The 19,286-nt window shown below is 33.5% G+C and overlaps 1 pseudogene; it reads right to left on the bottom strand.

Moving 5' to 3' along the window:
• Positions 1-9,077: 9,077 nt before the first annotated feature.
• On the bottom strand, positions 9,078-9,827 carry LOC124843909 (uncharacterized; annotated as a pseudogene).
• Positions 9,828-19,286: the final 9,459 nt, after the last annotated feature.

Below are 19,286 nucleotides of genomic sequence, written 5' to 3'. Positions count from 1 at the left end.
GGAGCAATTTCATCAGGCATAGTTATATGGTAGTATTCAAACCTCAATGGTGATATAAAGGATGGGTAAAGATTTATATGTCGCACCTTGATCTCTATCCAGTGATGTGTGTGAGTGAACTTGTTGATACTTACTTTTAGTTCGCATAAGATAAAAATTTTAGATTTAGTTAACACTAAATATCCTGGGGATATGGTTTTGATCTAGGGAAGCACGTTATAATTGAGGTTGGTTGTGGTTGATTGCCTTGATAATCTCTCTAGATCATTTAACTTATGTGGCATAAGTGGTTTATTTAAATGAGTGGGTGCAGTACTGATAAGGAATCTAGTTAGTTTTAAATTCGGCCTTATTGAGATTAAAATAAGTGGTTTCGGAATTTATAACATTGTTGATTGAGTGATCTGTTGAGTCTTATCAGAGATATGCAATTGTTAGGTACTGGATTAGAGACAACATTAAGTTTGTGAATTCATATTAGCTTAGGATGTGGGAAGGTATTTTGAGGACAAGGTTTATATTCCTAAAATTTGGAGTTTATAAGTTAATTCTTGAAGAATGTTTTAACTTAGACTAGAAATGTTTGCTAGGAAAATAATTACATGAAGGTTGAAGTAATTTGGAGTATAATCTTGAAATAAGCTTGATTATTCTAGTTTTGTTAAATATTTCAGAAGTGTTTATCAGGGAAAGAAAATAGTGGTTCAACATTTAGTGTGGGTTAAATAAAAGATGAGGATCAATATTTTAGGGATATCTGACCAATGCAAGTGAAGGATAGACATTATAGTCTAGGGTATGATCGAAAGGATGGTTTGGTTCAAATATGTTTTTAGAAGTTTATGGTCTTCAAGAATTGTGAGTTGACTGTTGTAGTTAAGGGTGAAGGCAGTATTACCGAGAATCAGATAAGTTCATCAAGGACGAGTGAAGGAAATGATGCATGATCTTAAGTGTGGAAGGGTTTATATGGATGTTATAAAGCATACTCAATATAGGTATTACTTTTGGACAAGTTCTTGATAAATGGGTATAGAAAAGAAAACATAAGGATGAATTATTTAGTAATAGTGTTTTGGACTCCGTGTAATCATCAGAGAAATTAGAAATTTTACGGAAAATAGAAGTATAGGGTAAGGTGGAGCAATCTAGTATAAAATTTTGGTAAACATAAGTGGCTTTTGGAGGCGTACGATTTCTAGGAGTGGAAACTGTGTTGAGAAATTTCTAGGCGTGCAGATGAGTATTAAATTAAAATTTTTATGTCGAATTTTCGAGGACGAAAATTTTAGTTGTTGGGGAGAATGTAAGATTCATGAAAAAAAAAATTATATATATATATATATATATATATATATATATATATTTATAGTAGTAAATTTTAGTATTTTATTAGTAATAATAATTTTAATGGAATAGTAAAAAGTAAATAGTAAATAGTAAAAAGTAAATAGTAAAAATAAATTTTCAGCATTAAGATTCCTTAGCATGGAAGAAAGTAGTAGGTAGAAATTAGGATCAGATTTGGTGAGAAAATGATTGAAATATTATTTTTAAATAATATTAAAATAATAAATAATATTAAAATATTAATGAATAGTAAATTTTTTTTTTACTATAAATAGCCATGGGAGGGAAGGGTATTTTGCACCAAGAAAAGAGGAATCAAGTGAGAGCTTGAGAAATAGAGAAGAAAGAGTTAGGGAGAAATTTTTAGTTGCAAGAAGAGTAGAGGTTCTGAAGGGTTTCGGGGAAACAAATTCGGAGCAGGAGATTAAGTCTGGAATAGAGGTAGGGGAGCTAACCTTTCTATGTTTTTATATTATGATTTAATAGTTCTATGCTTTTATATTATGATTTAGTATTGTTTTATTACTATTCATATATTGAAATTCTGCTGTGTGAATACTGTTAATGCTTACTGTATGTTAATCTATATTGAAATTCAGTGTTAATATTATATGTTGTTGTTTTGAATCTGTAAATAAGAAATTTGTTAAAAACTAGTTGAGGAACACTTTGGCTAAGGAAAGACTTGGTACTTAAGTTGTCCATTGTGACACACCTCTCTTTCCTGGAAGTCTACTCGACAAGTTTTTAACTTAAATCCTATTGAACAGATTGAGTACTGTTAAATTATTATGCAATATATTGAGTTTGTGTGATTTATGCGATGATTGTATTTTATTATATTGCATTTGAATTTATGCATCTGAACATGTTATGAGTATTATGGGGAGATTTTGTAGGGGTATAATGTGAGTTGAGGAATATGAGTATGGTATGAGTCTTGTGGAGAGATTCAATAATGTTATGGTATTTGTGTATATGTTGATGTTGAGAGTCCCGTAGTTGGGGGTTATCCTGATACTCTAATAATTATCTAGTCTCAAGTAGAGAGGGATGAATTATGTGGTGAGAGGAGCAGGAGGTCCTGGTCTATGTGCCTGTTTTGGACATAGTGAGGGGACTATCCTTGTGGGTGGTATGGAGGGCAGGATGTCCTGGTCTATGGGCCGGTTTTGGACATAGTGAGGGGACTAAGAATGGCATCACAAGTGGGGAAGCTTTCGTTGAATTACTCAACAACATATCGTCGGGGATAAGTGTATATTGGGTATTGTGAAATGAGTGTCTATTGGGTACTGTGGTGTTTATTGGGTATTATGGGACGAGTGTGCAATAGGAATTGTGGTACGATGGTATGAGGGTGTATGACATAATTATTATATGATACTTATATCAAAGTAATTATGCATGTTTTATAAATGATTTGTTGCATGTTAGCTCACCCTACTTGTTTGTGTTTTCTTTTGTGTTTGGGTATGTGCGATGATCGTATAATTCGTTATACGGGAGCAGATGAAGGAATGTCGTCTGAAACAATACCAAGGAAGAAAGAGATCGAAGAATAAGTTAGAAAAATTCAAGTTATATTTAGGAGTTTATAGTTGAAATATGAGTTTAAAATATATCAACTGTGAATGTTTAAGTGTGAGATTACGGGATGTTACCGTAAATGTAATGTTACAATATATAAATTATGAATTATCCAATGTGGGATATTGGGATGTTACAATTAAAATATTAGTAAATTATAGCAATTGAAAAAAAAAACTCAGTTTCAGTTAATTAAAGTTTACAAATTATTCGTTTCCGAGAACACTCTTAACAAGATAACAAGGAGATCACTTCTTTTGTCCATCTCTTCTCTTATTTTCTCTTTTTTTCATACATTCATTTTTTTCTATTTATTTTCCTTTGTCTCTATAATAAATAAATAAATAATGTAAAAGAAAAACAAGTAAAGAAAAAACTCTTGCAAAGCTTCAACAATTATTACCTTACACACTTTAGTTTAATTCATTTGGTAATTCATAAGCAAAGTACATAAACATGTCTAACCATGAACAGATAATTCATTAAAATGGCTTTGATATTTTAAAAAATAACGGAGCTTTCATAAAAAAAAATACAATTCGAAAAACTAGTTTTGTCGTAATATATATAAATGCTGTGATAGAAAGAAAAAAGTAAATATTTCGTGGAGGATAGACATGTTTGAAAAATAAATTGTCAGACTCTCAGGTCTCTGTTTACTGCTCAAATTTTCTGCTGCATTCTGAGGAAGTGTTTTTTGCAATTTCGCAGGAGGTATTGTACACCATTTTAGTGGTTTTTGACTTGTTGTCACGCTTCTCTTGTGGGATCATAAGAAGAGGAAGAGAAACAGCAAGTTTTGGAGCTTCAATGGCATGCTCTGATGAACAGAACAAAAACTTGACAAGCATGCCCTGATATTGTTAGTCTAAGCTAAGAACCCTAGTGACCCACGTTACTGAGTCTTTTGAATTCCTGAATGAGATATCCAACTAAACCACTGTGGCACTCAATTACCACCGTCCCCACCAAGCTCACATGACCTCTGCCAACACATTCAGGGACCACCACGTACCAAATGCCTTGCCATAATCACCGCCCTTTTCCAACAGTCAAGTCAACTAAGCGGTCTTTGTCGTATTCGAACCAATAACAACTTTCAAAACAGTCGAATCAGACCATCAACACCACTCTGCTGCATGTCTCTGTTTTTCTTCCCTAGTTATGCCACTTGTATTTGCATGCTTCAAATTATACTCACTTAAACAACTTTTCTCTGTATCACTCGCCCGGTTTTGTTCACTTAACGTGAGAATGACTAAAGAGATAGGAGAGAATTTAAAGGTAAATTTTTGTTATTATTTATTTGAGTAGATTTAGAGATAAGTGAGAGTGAATTTGAAAGTAAAATTTGTAAGAATTAAAGTAGGATTTGATTGATGTAACATATTAAAAAATTTACTTTCAAATTTATTCTCATTTACCTCCAAATCTACTCAAATAAACAACAAAAAGAATTACCTTCAAATCCTCTCAAATCCCTTAATCACTCTCCTTCAAATTCATTTAAGTGAACAAGGCCTTAAAGTCAATATGCTTCTTTTCTCTTGTAGTTGATTAGGTTTTTTAGTTTGATGATCGATCTATTATTTACACGGATTATTGTATTATTTCCAAATTTTTCACTATGTTTCTTAGTGAGATTGTACGTCGAATATTTTAAGATTCTACAACATACTCAACTTCTTCACATGTAGATCAGGGTTACAATGAGTTATTTATCTGAGAGTTAAATAAATACTATCTTAATCATGGAGAAAACATAACTAGTTGTAATCTTTCGATCATTCAGTTTTAACATCTCTATTCTCCAGTTTTTTGATAGTTTGATTTTAGATTTCATTGGAGTGAAAATTGAATTACATTTCATAATCTTTAGTAGACATTCTTTGAGACACAAACCCTGCCAAACTTTGGTCCATCTCCAATCCTAGAAAGTATCTGATAATGCTTATATCGATCATTTTGAACTTCTTCATCATTACCTTTTTTAATTGTTCAACTATATCGGCTTTACTTTCAATAAAAATCAAATCATCTACATACAAGGCAACAAATAACATACATGTCACATGCTTCGTTAGATATAAAGTATGTTCACATAGACATTGTTCATAACCATTCTTTTCGAAATTGGTGTCAATTCTTTCATTCCAAGCTCGCAGAGCTTTTTTCAAACCATACAACACTTTTTTCAGCTTAACACCTTATTTTCTTTGCCTCTTCTCATGTAACCTAAAGGTTGTTCTACACAAACTTCCTTTTCCAAAATTTCATTTAAAAATGTAGACTTTACATTCATCTATTGTATCTTCCAACCTTATTATGTTGCTAGTGAAAATAATAACTGAATTGTTTTCATCCTTGTAATTAGAGCAAATACCTCATTATAGTCAATTCATTTCTACTATTTGTAGCCATTCACCACTAGTTAGGCTTTGTAGTGCTCCAACTCTCCTTTTGCATTGATATTCTTTTTGTACACAAACTTCACACCAATTGGTTGAGTACATGCGGGTAAATTTGTCAGCTCCCACATTTCATTTTTTTTTCAAATGAGCTTGTCTCCACATTCATAGCTTTCTTCCATTTTTCATCAAGCACAACTTCTTCAAACTTTACATCTTCTACACCTGCATAAACATATTACATGTACCTCAACAGTGAAGTAATTAATGTTATCTAAACTCCGAGATTTGGACTGCACATGTTCATCTTCTTCTTCACCTTACTCATTTGTGATCTTTAGGCACCTGGTAGTGTCATCCGAGCTCTTTTTAACCATTGTCGAGTTCTCTACCCAATAAATCATGTTTTTTGAAGGCTTCTCCTTAAATAAGTCCAATTCCTCTAATTATCTTCATATACTTGGACATCATGGCTTACTAATGTCCTGCCTGAAACTGGTTTGTGCAACTTATAGGGTTTTGCTTGTTTATCATAGCCAATAAAAACATATTTCTTGCTTTTATCATCAAGCTTCATTCTGAATTGTCCTGGGACATGTCCATATGTTATGCTACCGAAGACTTTGAAAAGCTTAACACTCAACTTTCTTCCACTTCAGGCTTCTTGTGGTGTCACTCCATCTAGCTTTGAATGTAGGCACCTATTTTGTACATATACAACACATTGCACAACCTCTGTCCATAACTCCTTTAGCATATTCTTCCCTTTAACAATGGTTCAAATCATATCGAGAACGGTCCTATTCTTTCTCTCTGCCATGCCATTTATTTGTGGTGAACATGGAGCAGTTAGAAATTTCCACATCCCTTGCTTTTCACAATATTGCATAAAACTTGCAGATACAAATTCACCTCCCTTGTTAGACCGTACTACTTTAATCTACTTACCAATTTGTTTCTCCACCATCAACTTGAACTTCTTAAACATCTTACTTCTGATTTCTCTTGTAAGAAATACACCTAAGACCTCTAAGAAAACCCATTTATGAATGAAATAAAATATTTCTTACAATTGAATGAACTAAGAGAAATTGGTCCACACAAATCGGCGTGCATTAGTTCAAGTTACTTTTTTACCCAATACATAGCCAAGTTTGGAAAGTTCATTCATGAATGTTTTCCGAGCATGCATTCTTCAAAAAATTTCTTCTCAAATTTTATACCAAGTAGTTAGAGTAATAGTTCCCTCCTTGATAGTTCAGCCAGACTTCCAAAATTAAGATGTGTCGGATTATTCCACGTCCTTTTACAACTACTCTAAAATCATCTCTAGATGACACGAATTCGACCTCTACCTTAATGAGCTTATACACATATGATCACTAGCTCTAGTGTCCAGGTACCACACTGAGTTGGTAGAATTCTTCTCAGCCTTTGATTTCAAGCATGACACTACATTTGAGTTCACCATCTACACTTCTAAGTTATATTATTTCATTACCGAGCTATTCATGCCTTCTCTTGAGTTTGTCTCCTTCACTGCCAAGGTGATCACCTGCATTTTCGATTTGCTCTATTGCTTGATCGAGCTGTTTGAGTGTGTCACCAAGATCTTTAAGCATATTGTGAGAGTCCTTTTTTTTCATATGAGCTCCGTCTCACCGATTTCTTGGATAATTTGACATCTCCTAGCATAATATGTAGTAGTCACTGAAGCCTTCAAAGATATGCTATGGATGAAGAATTTTCTAAGTGAATTGGGATATAATAAAGATGATTATGTGGTAAACTGTAATAATCAAAGTACTATCCATCTAACCAAGAACCCTATGTTTCATTCACGGTCAAAGCACATTGAGATTCAATATCATTGGATTGGAGAAGCTTGGATGAGAAAAAAAAAGATAGAGAAAATTCACACATACTTGAATTGGTCTGACTTATGCCTAAGTCAATGTCAACCAAGAAGGTTGAAGATTGTTGTCAAGGTGCTGGTGTTCTAGTACCTTCAAATTAAGTCAGGATGTAAAGACAGGAAGAAGGTCCATTTGGTTTATGGGGAAGTTTTGTTGAATAAAATTCAAATGGGACCAACCTATCATGAGGGGTCAATGTTTACAACTCTACTTACTATGAATTAGGGGCAATAATTGCAACTACACCAAAGGTTGCTAAAATTTGGTCCATGTTTTATGGCTTTGATTATAAAATGAAAAGAAATGTGCAACCCATCTAAAAAGGGATGGAAAGAAGAAGAGTTAAGACACAATAACATGGTGAAGAAAGAAACCAAAGAAGAGAAAGAGAGAATCATCATATTTGTGTGTGAGAAAAATAGATAGAGTTTGTTTAATGAGTATGTGAAAAAGAGATAATTTCTTTTTGAGTTAGGGTACCATAACACACATTGATATTCATTTGACACACCTAACAAGGATAAAATGGTCTTAAAAGAATTAACTTTTTTAATTTTTTGAAAAAGAAGAAAATAAAAGGGTTAAATATGTTTTGAGTCCCTAAACTATCAAGCGAATTTGTTTTTAGCCCCTCTTTCAAACTAAGCTACATGTTGGTCATTTTCCTTAAGGAAACCAAAATTTTTCGTCCTTCAAAACCAACGGCATTAAAAATCAGTTGAGGTGGCTAATGGTGGTGTGCCACGTCATTTTTTTTCTGACATTAGTTAATCTTTTTCATCTCCTCTCCCTCCCTCTCCCTTTGACTCTACCACAACCACCTCTGACGCCACCTCCGACGCCATCGCCGTGATCGCGAGTCGCCCCTTCCTTCCCACGGTCGTCCCCTTGAGCCAGATCTTGAAGTCCTTCATCTCCGCCACCATGAAACTCGGCCCCTGCCCATTTAGAGTTGTTGATGAGATCAACCAAGGTTTCCCCTTGTCCACCCTCAAACACTCAAATATTCTGGAGGCTGTCTTCCAAGCTAATTAAAAACCAAACCAAATCAGTTACCGATTCCGAGATTGAGCAAAGCATAGAGCGAAGGGATTTATGAATAAGCGTCTTTTGAATTGAGTATTTCGAGGAGAGGAGGGTTTACTTTGAGCATTGCGAGATTTGCTCTCGCTTCGGCATCTTCCTTCGCCAGCGACCTCACTCTCTCCACCGCGATTCTCCGCATCGAGAGGTCTTCTTCGCGCAACTCCTTCACCACTCGCTTCAGCTCCGCTAATGCCTCTCTTTCCTCTTTGCCTCCGCATTCGTTTTCATCTCCGCCGCGTTCAACGGATCCGATAGCTTCTCCGACCTCTTCTCTGACCTCTCCTCCTTCTCTACATGGCTAGCCACGAAGCTAAAGTCACCAACATTTCCTTCACCGCTGCCACACTGGCAATAGCGGTAGCGGGAGGTGCCGCCGCAACTGACGACATCAAAGATCAAGTGGCGGAGCACACGGAAGTTTGGAAGAAAACACAAAAGAGAAGAACGTGGAGAAGATGCAAGGAAGGAGACGACACGAAGGGAGAAAAGCTAGGGAAAATTTACTGCGTGTCAGAAAAAAAACTGACGTGGCACATCACCTTTAGCTACCTCAGGTGATTTTTAACGTCATTGGTTTTGGAGGACGAAAATTTATGGTTCCCTCACTACAAAAAAGAAGGGCATTACCGAAGGCCAAAAGCCCTCGGAAACAGCCCAAAACCGTCGGTAAAAGGTAATTACCGAAGGCTTATCGACGGCCAAAGAACCCTCGGTAAATCGCTTGTCGCTAACATTTACCGAGGGCTTTTGCCCTTCGGTAATTACCGAGGGCCAAAAGCCTTCGGTAAGGGCCAAACGTAAATAGGGCTTTTGCGATCCAAAATTTCCTCTTCTCCTTCTTCTCGGCGCACTGAGTGTCTGCGAACACTCGTAGCCGGAGGGACTTCGGAGCGAGGTTCTCGCCGTGGTTCGAAATGGCGTCGTGAAACTCTCCCGCGCCGTTGTTGGCGTGGTTCCGTGAAGGACCAGTTCCGATCTCGAGCGCAGACTTGGGGAGCGCGGGTTTGCGGGGTCGCAAGTTCCACGGCTTTTGCACAGCCTCCTCGGCGTCCTCGATGTCGCGCTTCGCAGCTTCGTCGTTAGTTTCATCGTTGCACGACGGCGCCTGAAGTGGTTGTGGTGGTGGAGCTAGCGGCTTGAGGGAGCAGGTGGGGAGTGCGAATCAGTTGCGATTGGTCCTGGATCCAAGGCAGTGGGGGCGGGAGTGGGGGTCAGAATCAGGTTCGGAGGCGTGATCGGAGGGGTGGGAGGAGGGGCGGCGGCAGCGGTGGTGATGCGCTGCGTTGGTGTGGTGGTTCTTGCCGCTGACTCCCCATTTCAAGAAGGGAAGGGCGAACTTGTGCAGAGGCTGGGACTTCACCGGAGGCTGCGCCGGTGCGGTGGACATTCGGAAACGCAGAAAGCTCTGGAAGCTGGGGGAGGATTGTGTATTTGGAAACGGTGTTGTTGGGAATGAGAGTAAGAAAATGGGGGAAAAGGAAGAAGAGAAGAGGAATACAGAGAAAAACGCTCACGGAATGTTTCATTCGAAGAGGGAAACTAAACCCTTTAATCCAATTTCTTGAGCCTTTTACCGGCGGCCCACATCCTTCGGAACATCCTTCGATAAAAAAAGATTACCGATGGCCTATAGGCCTTCGGTAAATACCCGCCGGTAATTTTAACATTTCTTGTAGTGCCTTAAGGAGAATAACCAAAATGTAGCTTAGTTTGAAAGAGGAATTAAAAACAAATTTGTTTGATAGTTTAGGGATTAAAAACATATTTAACTCAAAATAAAAAGTAAAAAAGAGTAATATAAAATAAATATAAAAAAATTAGATAGGTCAAAAAAGTATAATTTTTCTTTTTATATATTATCATAAATGATGAATTTTATTGAGAGATTTCAGAAATAAGAGAAACATAATTCTATTTTTACAGTAGATATATTTTTCTTGACAAAGTCATGTGATTTTTCTTTTTCTACTTAAAAACTTTGGTTTCATCATCTTTATTATTCTTTCATTTTTACGTTCATGCATAATTCATTTTACATTCACATAAAATAAAGAACAAGTATAGCCGTATACCGACACAAGAAAATAAGCATACTTTCTCCACTATAAAGTTTAAATCTTTTACGTGAATGTTTTGAATTGCATGCGGTACTTAAAATTGTGGAGGTAGTTGTTTAATTATTATTTATAATTTATGTGTGTATTAATAGCTAAGAAACAATATTTGAGTAATTTATTTGACATGGCAGTACGAAGTCGCAGTGTGTTATTTGATAACATTTTTTTATAATATTTTATATAATATTTTATGATTATTTACGTGTCATTTTATAATTGATCCACGTTAATATTTATGATTATTATTATTGATTTTAGACTAATTTTGAATCAATTAAAAAATAATATATAAATAATATTAAAATATTGTCAAAAATACAAATATCATGGTGCGTGATATTAATGACGAAGGAACGGTGATGGACAAGCAACAGCAAGCCCTGAATCCGAAGCACCTTACAGCCACTGCCCAGATGGCATGCAACAGAACATATATAGAGAAAAAAAAAGTTAATAATTAGGAATAATAAATATATATATATATATATATATATATATATATATATATATATATATATATTCTTTCATTTTTCAGGTTTTGACCTCGTTCAAAACTTTATTCTAATTGATTTATTAATACTTAAACTAAAGTATAAAAATAAATGTTATTTTATATATTCATGTTTACGATCATGCAAACACATATTTACTATTTATTTGATAGAGAATAAGAAAAAGAAAAGAGAGAGGTATTATTATAGAAATAAACAAAAAATATTTTAAGATTTAAAAGAAGAAAGAACTTCCACTAAGTTAAGCATGAACGTTGTATCTGCCATCAATGAATATGAATGAAGCTCAATAAATTAGATAGCTTCATGTTCTCTCCTGTTTGTATTAAACTCCTTATCTCACATTGACTACCCATTATCCTTGTGTATTCTTTCTTAAAATAACAAACAATACTAATAATTAAACATATGCTTATAATAGATAATAAAAATATCTTCTAAATCAAATAATAAATAATGTAGGTAATGAAAATTATATTTGGTTTTAAAATTAAATAATCTTAAAAGTTAAGTTTGGAGATTTATATTCTTTTCTTCACATAATTAATACTTTATTTATTTCTTTTCTTTTGCTTATTTTCATTCTTTATATTAATGGAAATACATCTATTTACTTTTTTATTATATACTTTTTTTATTAAATTATAAAATAATTTTCGCAAAAAAGTAGTTATAAAAATAAATAACTTTTAAAAAGTACCATAAATAATCCTATTGATCTGTAAATGTCTTTTTTATTATTTCATTATAGACAGTTTTTATTTTTAATTTTGAATTGAAAAATATGAGTACTTATTTGAATAAAAAATATTGAAAAGATAAAATTAAAAAAAAAGTGTGCACACACACAAATAAACTCCTTTATTAATCTTATAAATTTATTTCCTTCCTGGAAATGAGAAAAAAATGTTAAAATCTATTATTTACTTTTACATATTTGTATTCTTTTTTTTCATCGTGTTTTTTAATCAAAAAATTTCAATTACTACTTTATTTTCTACATATGTTTTTTTATTAATTTATTTTCGTCCAATTTATTTATAACAAACAAAATCGTGAATGAGAATCACAATCTTGTCTCTTCTCAGAGTAGCACTGTAGTTTTTTCTTTTGTCAATTTAATAATTTCCATGCAAGTTCTGTAACAATTTTGCCAGTAAAACACGTGAGACCACCATAACTCTTGTCCTTTCCTTTCCACCATTGCTTAATTAATAGGTTTCTTATTTGACTAAAATATTAAAAAGAAAAATAAAAATAATGATATTTTCACCGTCTTAAAAAACCCAATTATTTTACTACTGATTTTAATAATGTAATAATACATTAATCTCTTAGATTTAAAATAGTACAATAAAAATGTTAATATAATGATTATCTCATAGATACTATTGTAGGAGTATAGGTTGAAAAATATAAGTGTGAGTTTAAGTTTTACTGAATGAGAAAGTTTAATAAATTTTAGGTGTTTTTACCTTAACTTGCAAGAATGTTTTTAGTTGTTTCTATGCAGAGGAAAACTCTAGATTTAATATATAAAAAGAAATTTAAGTTGGATTTCTTATTGTTTGACGTAAAGAGATAATTTACATTGGATTCATCTCTTAGCTTTTATACATGACTAGCTTTTCAAGTTGTAATGATTGATTTTTCTTGAGTGAAAGCTTGCTAAGAGGAAACATTATGGCTTATATAATCTATGTTATAATGAGTTCATGGTAGACGTAGATTGAAGTTCATTAATTTAAATCATATTAAACATTTGTATATGCATTTGCTTTTCTTTTTCTCAATCACTAGAGTTTGATATTGAAAGTCTCATATCGACGAGAGATAAAGTCAATTTATAATATATAAGTAACTGCAAATCTCACTTTATAAATCGATTTTGTGAAGTTGAGTTAGGTTTAAAATTCACTTCTTAACATGATATCAAAGTTATGTTAGAGTTTATCTTAGTGATATTTGTGTAGACAAAGTGTTTCACCAGCTATCGAGCTACTATCAGACTACTTATTAATGTTTAGTCTCACACTTGATATGTATATAAGGTATCTTTCAATTTCATTATTGTGATGAATTTTTTGAGTGAATATGTGAATTATGTCATAACAATATATTTTATAATAACTAATTTAAAAATGATATTTGAGATTAAATCTAAAAAGTCATTACCCTAATTTGGTGTGGAAAATTAAACTTATTTACTCATACAAAGTTATGGGACAGTTTTGCGTTTACTATCATGGAAAAAACGTAGTATAAGATCGTTATCCGTATCATGAAATGATAAGTAAAAACGTGATTGTTTGTAAAACAAGATTATCCTATAGTTATAGTAAGAAACAAAATAATATATAATAATTATATCAATTAGTCCCAAATAATGTAGCTTGTCTATTGTATATATTAATTGTGGACAAAATATATTTAATGGACCACCTTTTATTATTATTATTTTGAGTAAACTAAAAAGACATAGTATATTAATTTCCAATATAACTAATGTACTATGTTTATTTTTTAAATTGGATGTGAGATGATATTTGAAACTTTCCACTTTATATACTGTCGATATAAAAAAATGTTTAAAATAACTAATATAAAAAAAGTTCATGTTATACCAATAGTGCTACTACATATACGTGTTAAATAATGCATTTAAATTTTGGTGGAATTATTTATATTTTAAATTGTCTTTCAATGAAACTCGTAAGCGATCACTCTCAAATATTTTTCTACTTTCAATACATTAATAATTTTTTTTACATAATATTGAGAAATCGATAGGAAAGTTTGTGGAAACCTATAATATTGTTCTTGTTTTAAAATTATAATATTAATGGTAAATTTTGGATTGTTATTTGAAAATATATAAATAGGGATGCATAAGGAAAATTCAACTAGGTAATGATTAATACAAACAAAAACCCTCAAGAAACGACAAAACAAATCAGGACCATATGTGGTAAAAAACAAGATTACGACTGAACATATGTAGTAAAATATAAGACCTGGCTTAAAATATTTAGCATTTAATTAAAATCTGAACTTAATTAGACTGAAGAAGTACATGAACGCAAATTACATTCCCCTCGGGAAGAAGAACTTTCAACCGTTCCTGGTGAAGTACCAGAGGAGCTGTGTCACCATCTCCTTCAACCTCTATCTACATAGCTCACCAGGATATGGTCCATAAGATTTTAAATATAAGCATAAATAAATAAAATCCTAGAACCACTATTTTTGTTTCCTTATTTTATTAGAATCAGCTAAAATCCATGTCGAGAAACTTAGTTGTCTGTCTTGAAGTTTTCATGTTTGAAAAAATCAAGAAATACAGTGCTCTTGCACTTAGGGCACTTTGGATCCTCCTCTGATAACATCACGAACATGAAGCACCGAGGACAACCAACCAGATCCATGGCCTTTGTTTCTTCAGCATTTTCACTATGCACCTTCTCTTCTTCCTCAGTTGCCAACTTTGGTGAGTATGATACCGAAGAACAGGACGACGAAGAAGAAAACACCGGCGATGTTGACCTACTCCGCTGCCTCAATTCCGACTCTCGATTCTTTCTTTTGCACATGATGTCGAACCTTTTCCTACCAAAGTCAGTCCACGGAAAAAAAAACTATTTTCATGAAGTAAAAAGAAAAACAAAAAAACAAACTCGACCAGTATCTCAAATTAAGATAGAGCAACAAATAGAGAGAGAGAGGGAGAAGCAACTCTACCAGTCAAAACAAGTCATCATTTTAGTTTTGTAAATTGGTATCTAATTAATCATTTTAGTGATTAATTATTTTTTATCATATATCTTGAAATGTTCATGCAATACAACGCTGTAAAGATAATTAAATCAAATGGGGAATGTTTTTGTTTGAATTTGTTTGTCTGAATTCAATGAAATGATATAATTAACAGTGGTGTGTTTGACTGGATAAAATTTAAATGTGTGGTGATGGTTAAGTTGAAAGGCTTTTCTGGAATGAAAGATCGATGTACCCTGGTACCTTATCTGAGAAGTGTTGCATGAATATAGAAATTAAGCAGAACTAAAACAGATCTTGAAAAGGAAGAATTGCTTATGGAGATAAACTCAAGGCTTTTGCTGCAGCAACATGTGAACAAGTATGGTGTCAGATAAAAAAGACTTCATGCAGGGGGCTCATCCAAACCAAGAAGGGTTCGTGTGTGTTTATGTCAACTTTTCCAGTTTGAGTAACATTTCACAACGTAATACAAATTTTGCTGATGAGATTGTAGCAGAAAGTATTAGAATACCTTTAGACAGGCAAGAGCCAGAATTATTGTATGCAATGGATCAGTGACTGGTTGAATGGATCGCACTCACAACTGTGTCACCAACAGAGAAACAGCAGCATTTTCGTACCAAGATAAATGGCGTGGAGTGAACTAATAGAGGATCACCACCTATTTGTAGAGGTTTTGAAGAGTGGAATGCAGTGAAAAAAAAGAAAAGAGAAATTATTGCCTTATAAATGTTAATTTACTTTGGGCAGAAAGTGGGCATGACTGGTGAAGTTCTCGGACGTAAAAAATGCTTCTTTTAAAAAAAAAAATTGCTATCACATTAACCCACAGTATAATAAATGTTCAATGTCTTATACATTAATGACAAGATTTCCAAAAGTCTTCATCACTTTTTTTTTTTCAGTAGAATTAATTTATCTGTCTCCTTAGATTTTGATAGCTTCTAGTAAAAAATACCTCATTTTGTGAAAAAACTTGATTCAGCTATGTTGTTACTCTGTTAAAAAATACAATTTATGGATTCGCGTTTTTTTACCTTTTGTATTCAAAAGATACAAAAATTGTTAGACATGTTAATAATTTTTTTTAACAATTTTTTGACAATAAATTAGGTATCACTACTTTATTGGTTTTCTTGAATTTATTTTTAAAATAATAGTTGAAACAGACCAATCACAAGCTACTAAGTATATGTTGTTATAAAGTTATAAAAAGAAACTTGCTAAAAGAACATTTTTCAAATTGTTATAAACGGTTATCCAAATTCCAACTGTTAGTAGATTCATTACTTACAACGGTTAATACATTAATTACCTACAACAGTTAATATATTTAAGTTTATTCTATACTGGACAAAAGTCTTTTGTAAACTTAAACGCTTCTTATTTTTCATCTCAATTATTCTTTTCTTCATCTAGGCTTCTCACGTGAAGTAACTCTTCCCACACTATGTTTGTTTCTTTCATGAATAGTTGGGTTCTTCACTTTTTTCATGGTTGACTTCGCTTTCTCTGGACAACTTGTACCCCGCTTTCATTATGACCAACTTGTTCTTTGCTTTCTTAGTAGTCGACTTGTTTTTGCATTCTCGGGAGTAGACTTATTCTTCTCTTTACCCGACTTGTTACTTATTGGTGTTCCTATAGACAAATTATGTCTTTTTTGAGACATGGACCACTCCCACGTATTATTGCACTCAATCGCATCAATCTCTTCATCCATTTCAATTCGTCACCTCACATACACTTCTAGTGCAACTCTCAGATCCTTCTTGACTTGTAATTGTTCTTGCAATCTTGAAACATCTTGTTCAAGTTTCAAATGTCACTAGTTCCTTCTCTTTAAGCTTGTTTGTAGAATTGCATTCCCTCTAACTTCTTTTTCAATATGTTGTGACAAATTACCTTTTGCAATATCCAACCTTTGGATAACAAGCTCATATCCGCACATGTGATTTCTTACACCTATTTTAAGATACCGCAAAAATTTATTTGAGTTGTCCACATGCTTCACCGAGTTATCCGAGTTTTCTACATGCTTTACCAAACTATCCAAGCTTTTTCCATGCTCTAACGAGTTATCCAAGATTTCAACATGATTTCAGGATATGCGAGTTGTTCACATGCTCTACTAAGATATTCAAGCACTCCACTTGCTCCACCACCTCAACTAAGCTATATAGACTCTCCACCAAGTTAACTGAGCTGGTCTCATGCTCTCCCAAGTTGTTCGGGCTATCTACACGCTCCCTCACCATGTTTGGGCTATTTGCAAGTCTTACCCACCTATGCAACCTAATCGTCTGTCTTGCTGATCTATCCACGCAACTCAATTGTCTTGTCGAGTTATCCATATAGTCCTCAAAATTGTTAATGATTTCTTCATACTACTCGGTCTTCTTGTCAAGTTCTCCACTTGCTTGTGCTCGGCTCTTTAGTCATGTCCCATCATTAGTAATAGAAGTTCCTCTTCAACATCTTTTGTGAGAAGGTTGGTCCTTTCTTCCATCTTGTTCTTAGATGGACAATTTTTAGCAAAATGTTTGACGTTAACATAGCTAAAACACCTATTCAAGTAACACTTCTTTGTATAATAGTCATACTTGCAACATTTGAAGCACTCAACATTTGAGTTGCTTGACTGACCTCCTTTCAATGGAGTTCTTTTTATTTTGTGCCAATTTTGTTGACTAGACTGTTCTTTCTTCTATTCCTATCCTTGGCTTTTACCATTAAGATTGTTTCCTCTACCTCATTGGTATCTTCCTCTACCATGAGTGTTATGAGTTTCTCTCTTCATTTGGAGTACTTTATTAAGTGGCTCCCACTTCTTCTTATTTCGTTGTTCGTGTGCTTTAGGAAACATGACGAACTCTTCTATTGAAAGCGTTGATAGATTCTCAGACTCTTCAATTGTGTATACCACGTTCTTAAAGTCTTCCATCAATGACCTCGTGATCTTTTCCACAGTTAGGCTAGCTGTTAGTGTTTTTTAACTAGGCTTTGATTTTTTTTAAAACTGAAGGCTAATGAGACAGTGATATTTTTGAAAATATTTCTACAAATAACGGTTTAAGGATTACCAAAACTTATATTTATAAATATATGTTTCGATTTTTTAAAAAAATAATAGTATTTTTGAAAATATTTATATACGAAGCAGTACAAGCTTGTATCAGGTGAACGTACTCCCACATCACCTTCTCTTGTGCAAGTGGCCTCCACTTGCGCAAAGAAGGCAGAAATGGCGACTACATCTCCTACGACATGAGTCTCGACAACATCTCCTACGTCATGAGAGTTTGTCGGATGGGTAAGGCTCCAATTCTACGTTGTTGGGATGTTTAATTGAGGTATTAGAGGACGTACTGATGGTGGAGCTTCCGGCAATTCAATGTCTATATAACTAGGACTATAGTGGCAGTGGAGGATGATCACATCGTCCATCTTCATCTTCCTAAATCAATGTCACATCAGATTAAATTTTTATATATGATATGTTTTTTTGGATTCAGTAAAATTATACCAAAACCCGTCCTTCAAAAAACGCATTATGCCAATGTCCAATAGACATCAATCCATGTGCTAACAAGAATCATGATTTTATTTAACACCTATGAATTCTCATCACCATGGCTCAATTGTCTGTCTTGATGTTTTCATGTTTGAAAAACTGTGCTCTTGCACTTAGGGCACTTTGGATCTCCTCTGATAACATCACGCCTTTGTTTCTACCTTTCACCTTATCTTCCTCCTCAAGGACCATCGATGAATATTTGAAGAAGAAGATGATGATGATGAAAAAGAAAACTCTGGCCTTCCACCTGATGATGACGAAGACGGTGATGTTGGCCTACTCGCCACCCTCATTTCCGGCCCTGGATTCTTTCTTTTGCACATCTTCTTGAACCTTTTTCAACTAAACTATTTCTTCCTCGAAGTCGAACTTTGAAATCTGTTCGTTTTCAAGAAATATTTTCTTTTTTTAAAATTCACCGTGGCCGATATTTTCTGGATAAGCTAATTCTCTTATACGCACTAAATGGTCTAATTATAAAGAGCAGTCAAAACCAAAATCTAGCTTAAAAAACTATTTTTTTCACAAAGTGGTGTATATAAATTTCTGAAAAAAAAAAGTATTGTCATTTAACGTTTGAATCTCTGTTGGAAAAAACCTAAAAAACTATTTATATGAAGAAAAAAAAGAGAGAAAACTCAGAAGGATATCAGCGATTATCAGCAAGTAATTTTTATTTTCTCCCACGTAAAAAAAAATACACACCCATCAAAGCAAGTGCTGTAAGTCTCAAAACTGCTGAATATGAATAACACAGTTGAATTATAAGTAAAGAACAAGACGCGACAATCATTGTGTTAAAGTTTTAAAGTTAAAAGCACTGTCAGTTCTTATTGTCATTGTAAAAACCAGAAACAGATGTCATGGTTCCTTAAGATCAAAATCTCTAGTGTTGTGACAATGTAATAAAAGATTTACGAGTCTATAGACAAATCAAAATGTTACATACATAT

The sequence above is a fragment of the Vigna umbellata genome, chromosome 6 (genome assembly GCF_029865625.1).
Source record: "Vigna umbellata cultivar VRB3 chromosome 6, Vumbellata_1.0, whole genome shotgun sequence".
NCBI classification, from domain to species: Eukaryota; Viridiplantae; Streptophyta; class Magnoliopsida; order Fabales; family Fabaceae; genus Vigna; species Vigna umbellata.
Note: the sequence above shows the minus strand (reverse complement) of the source record. Positions and strands in the feature narration are given on the sequence as shown.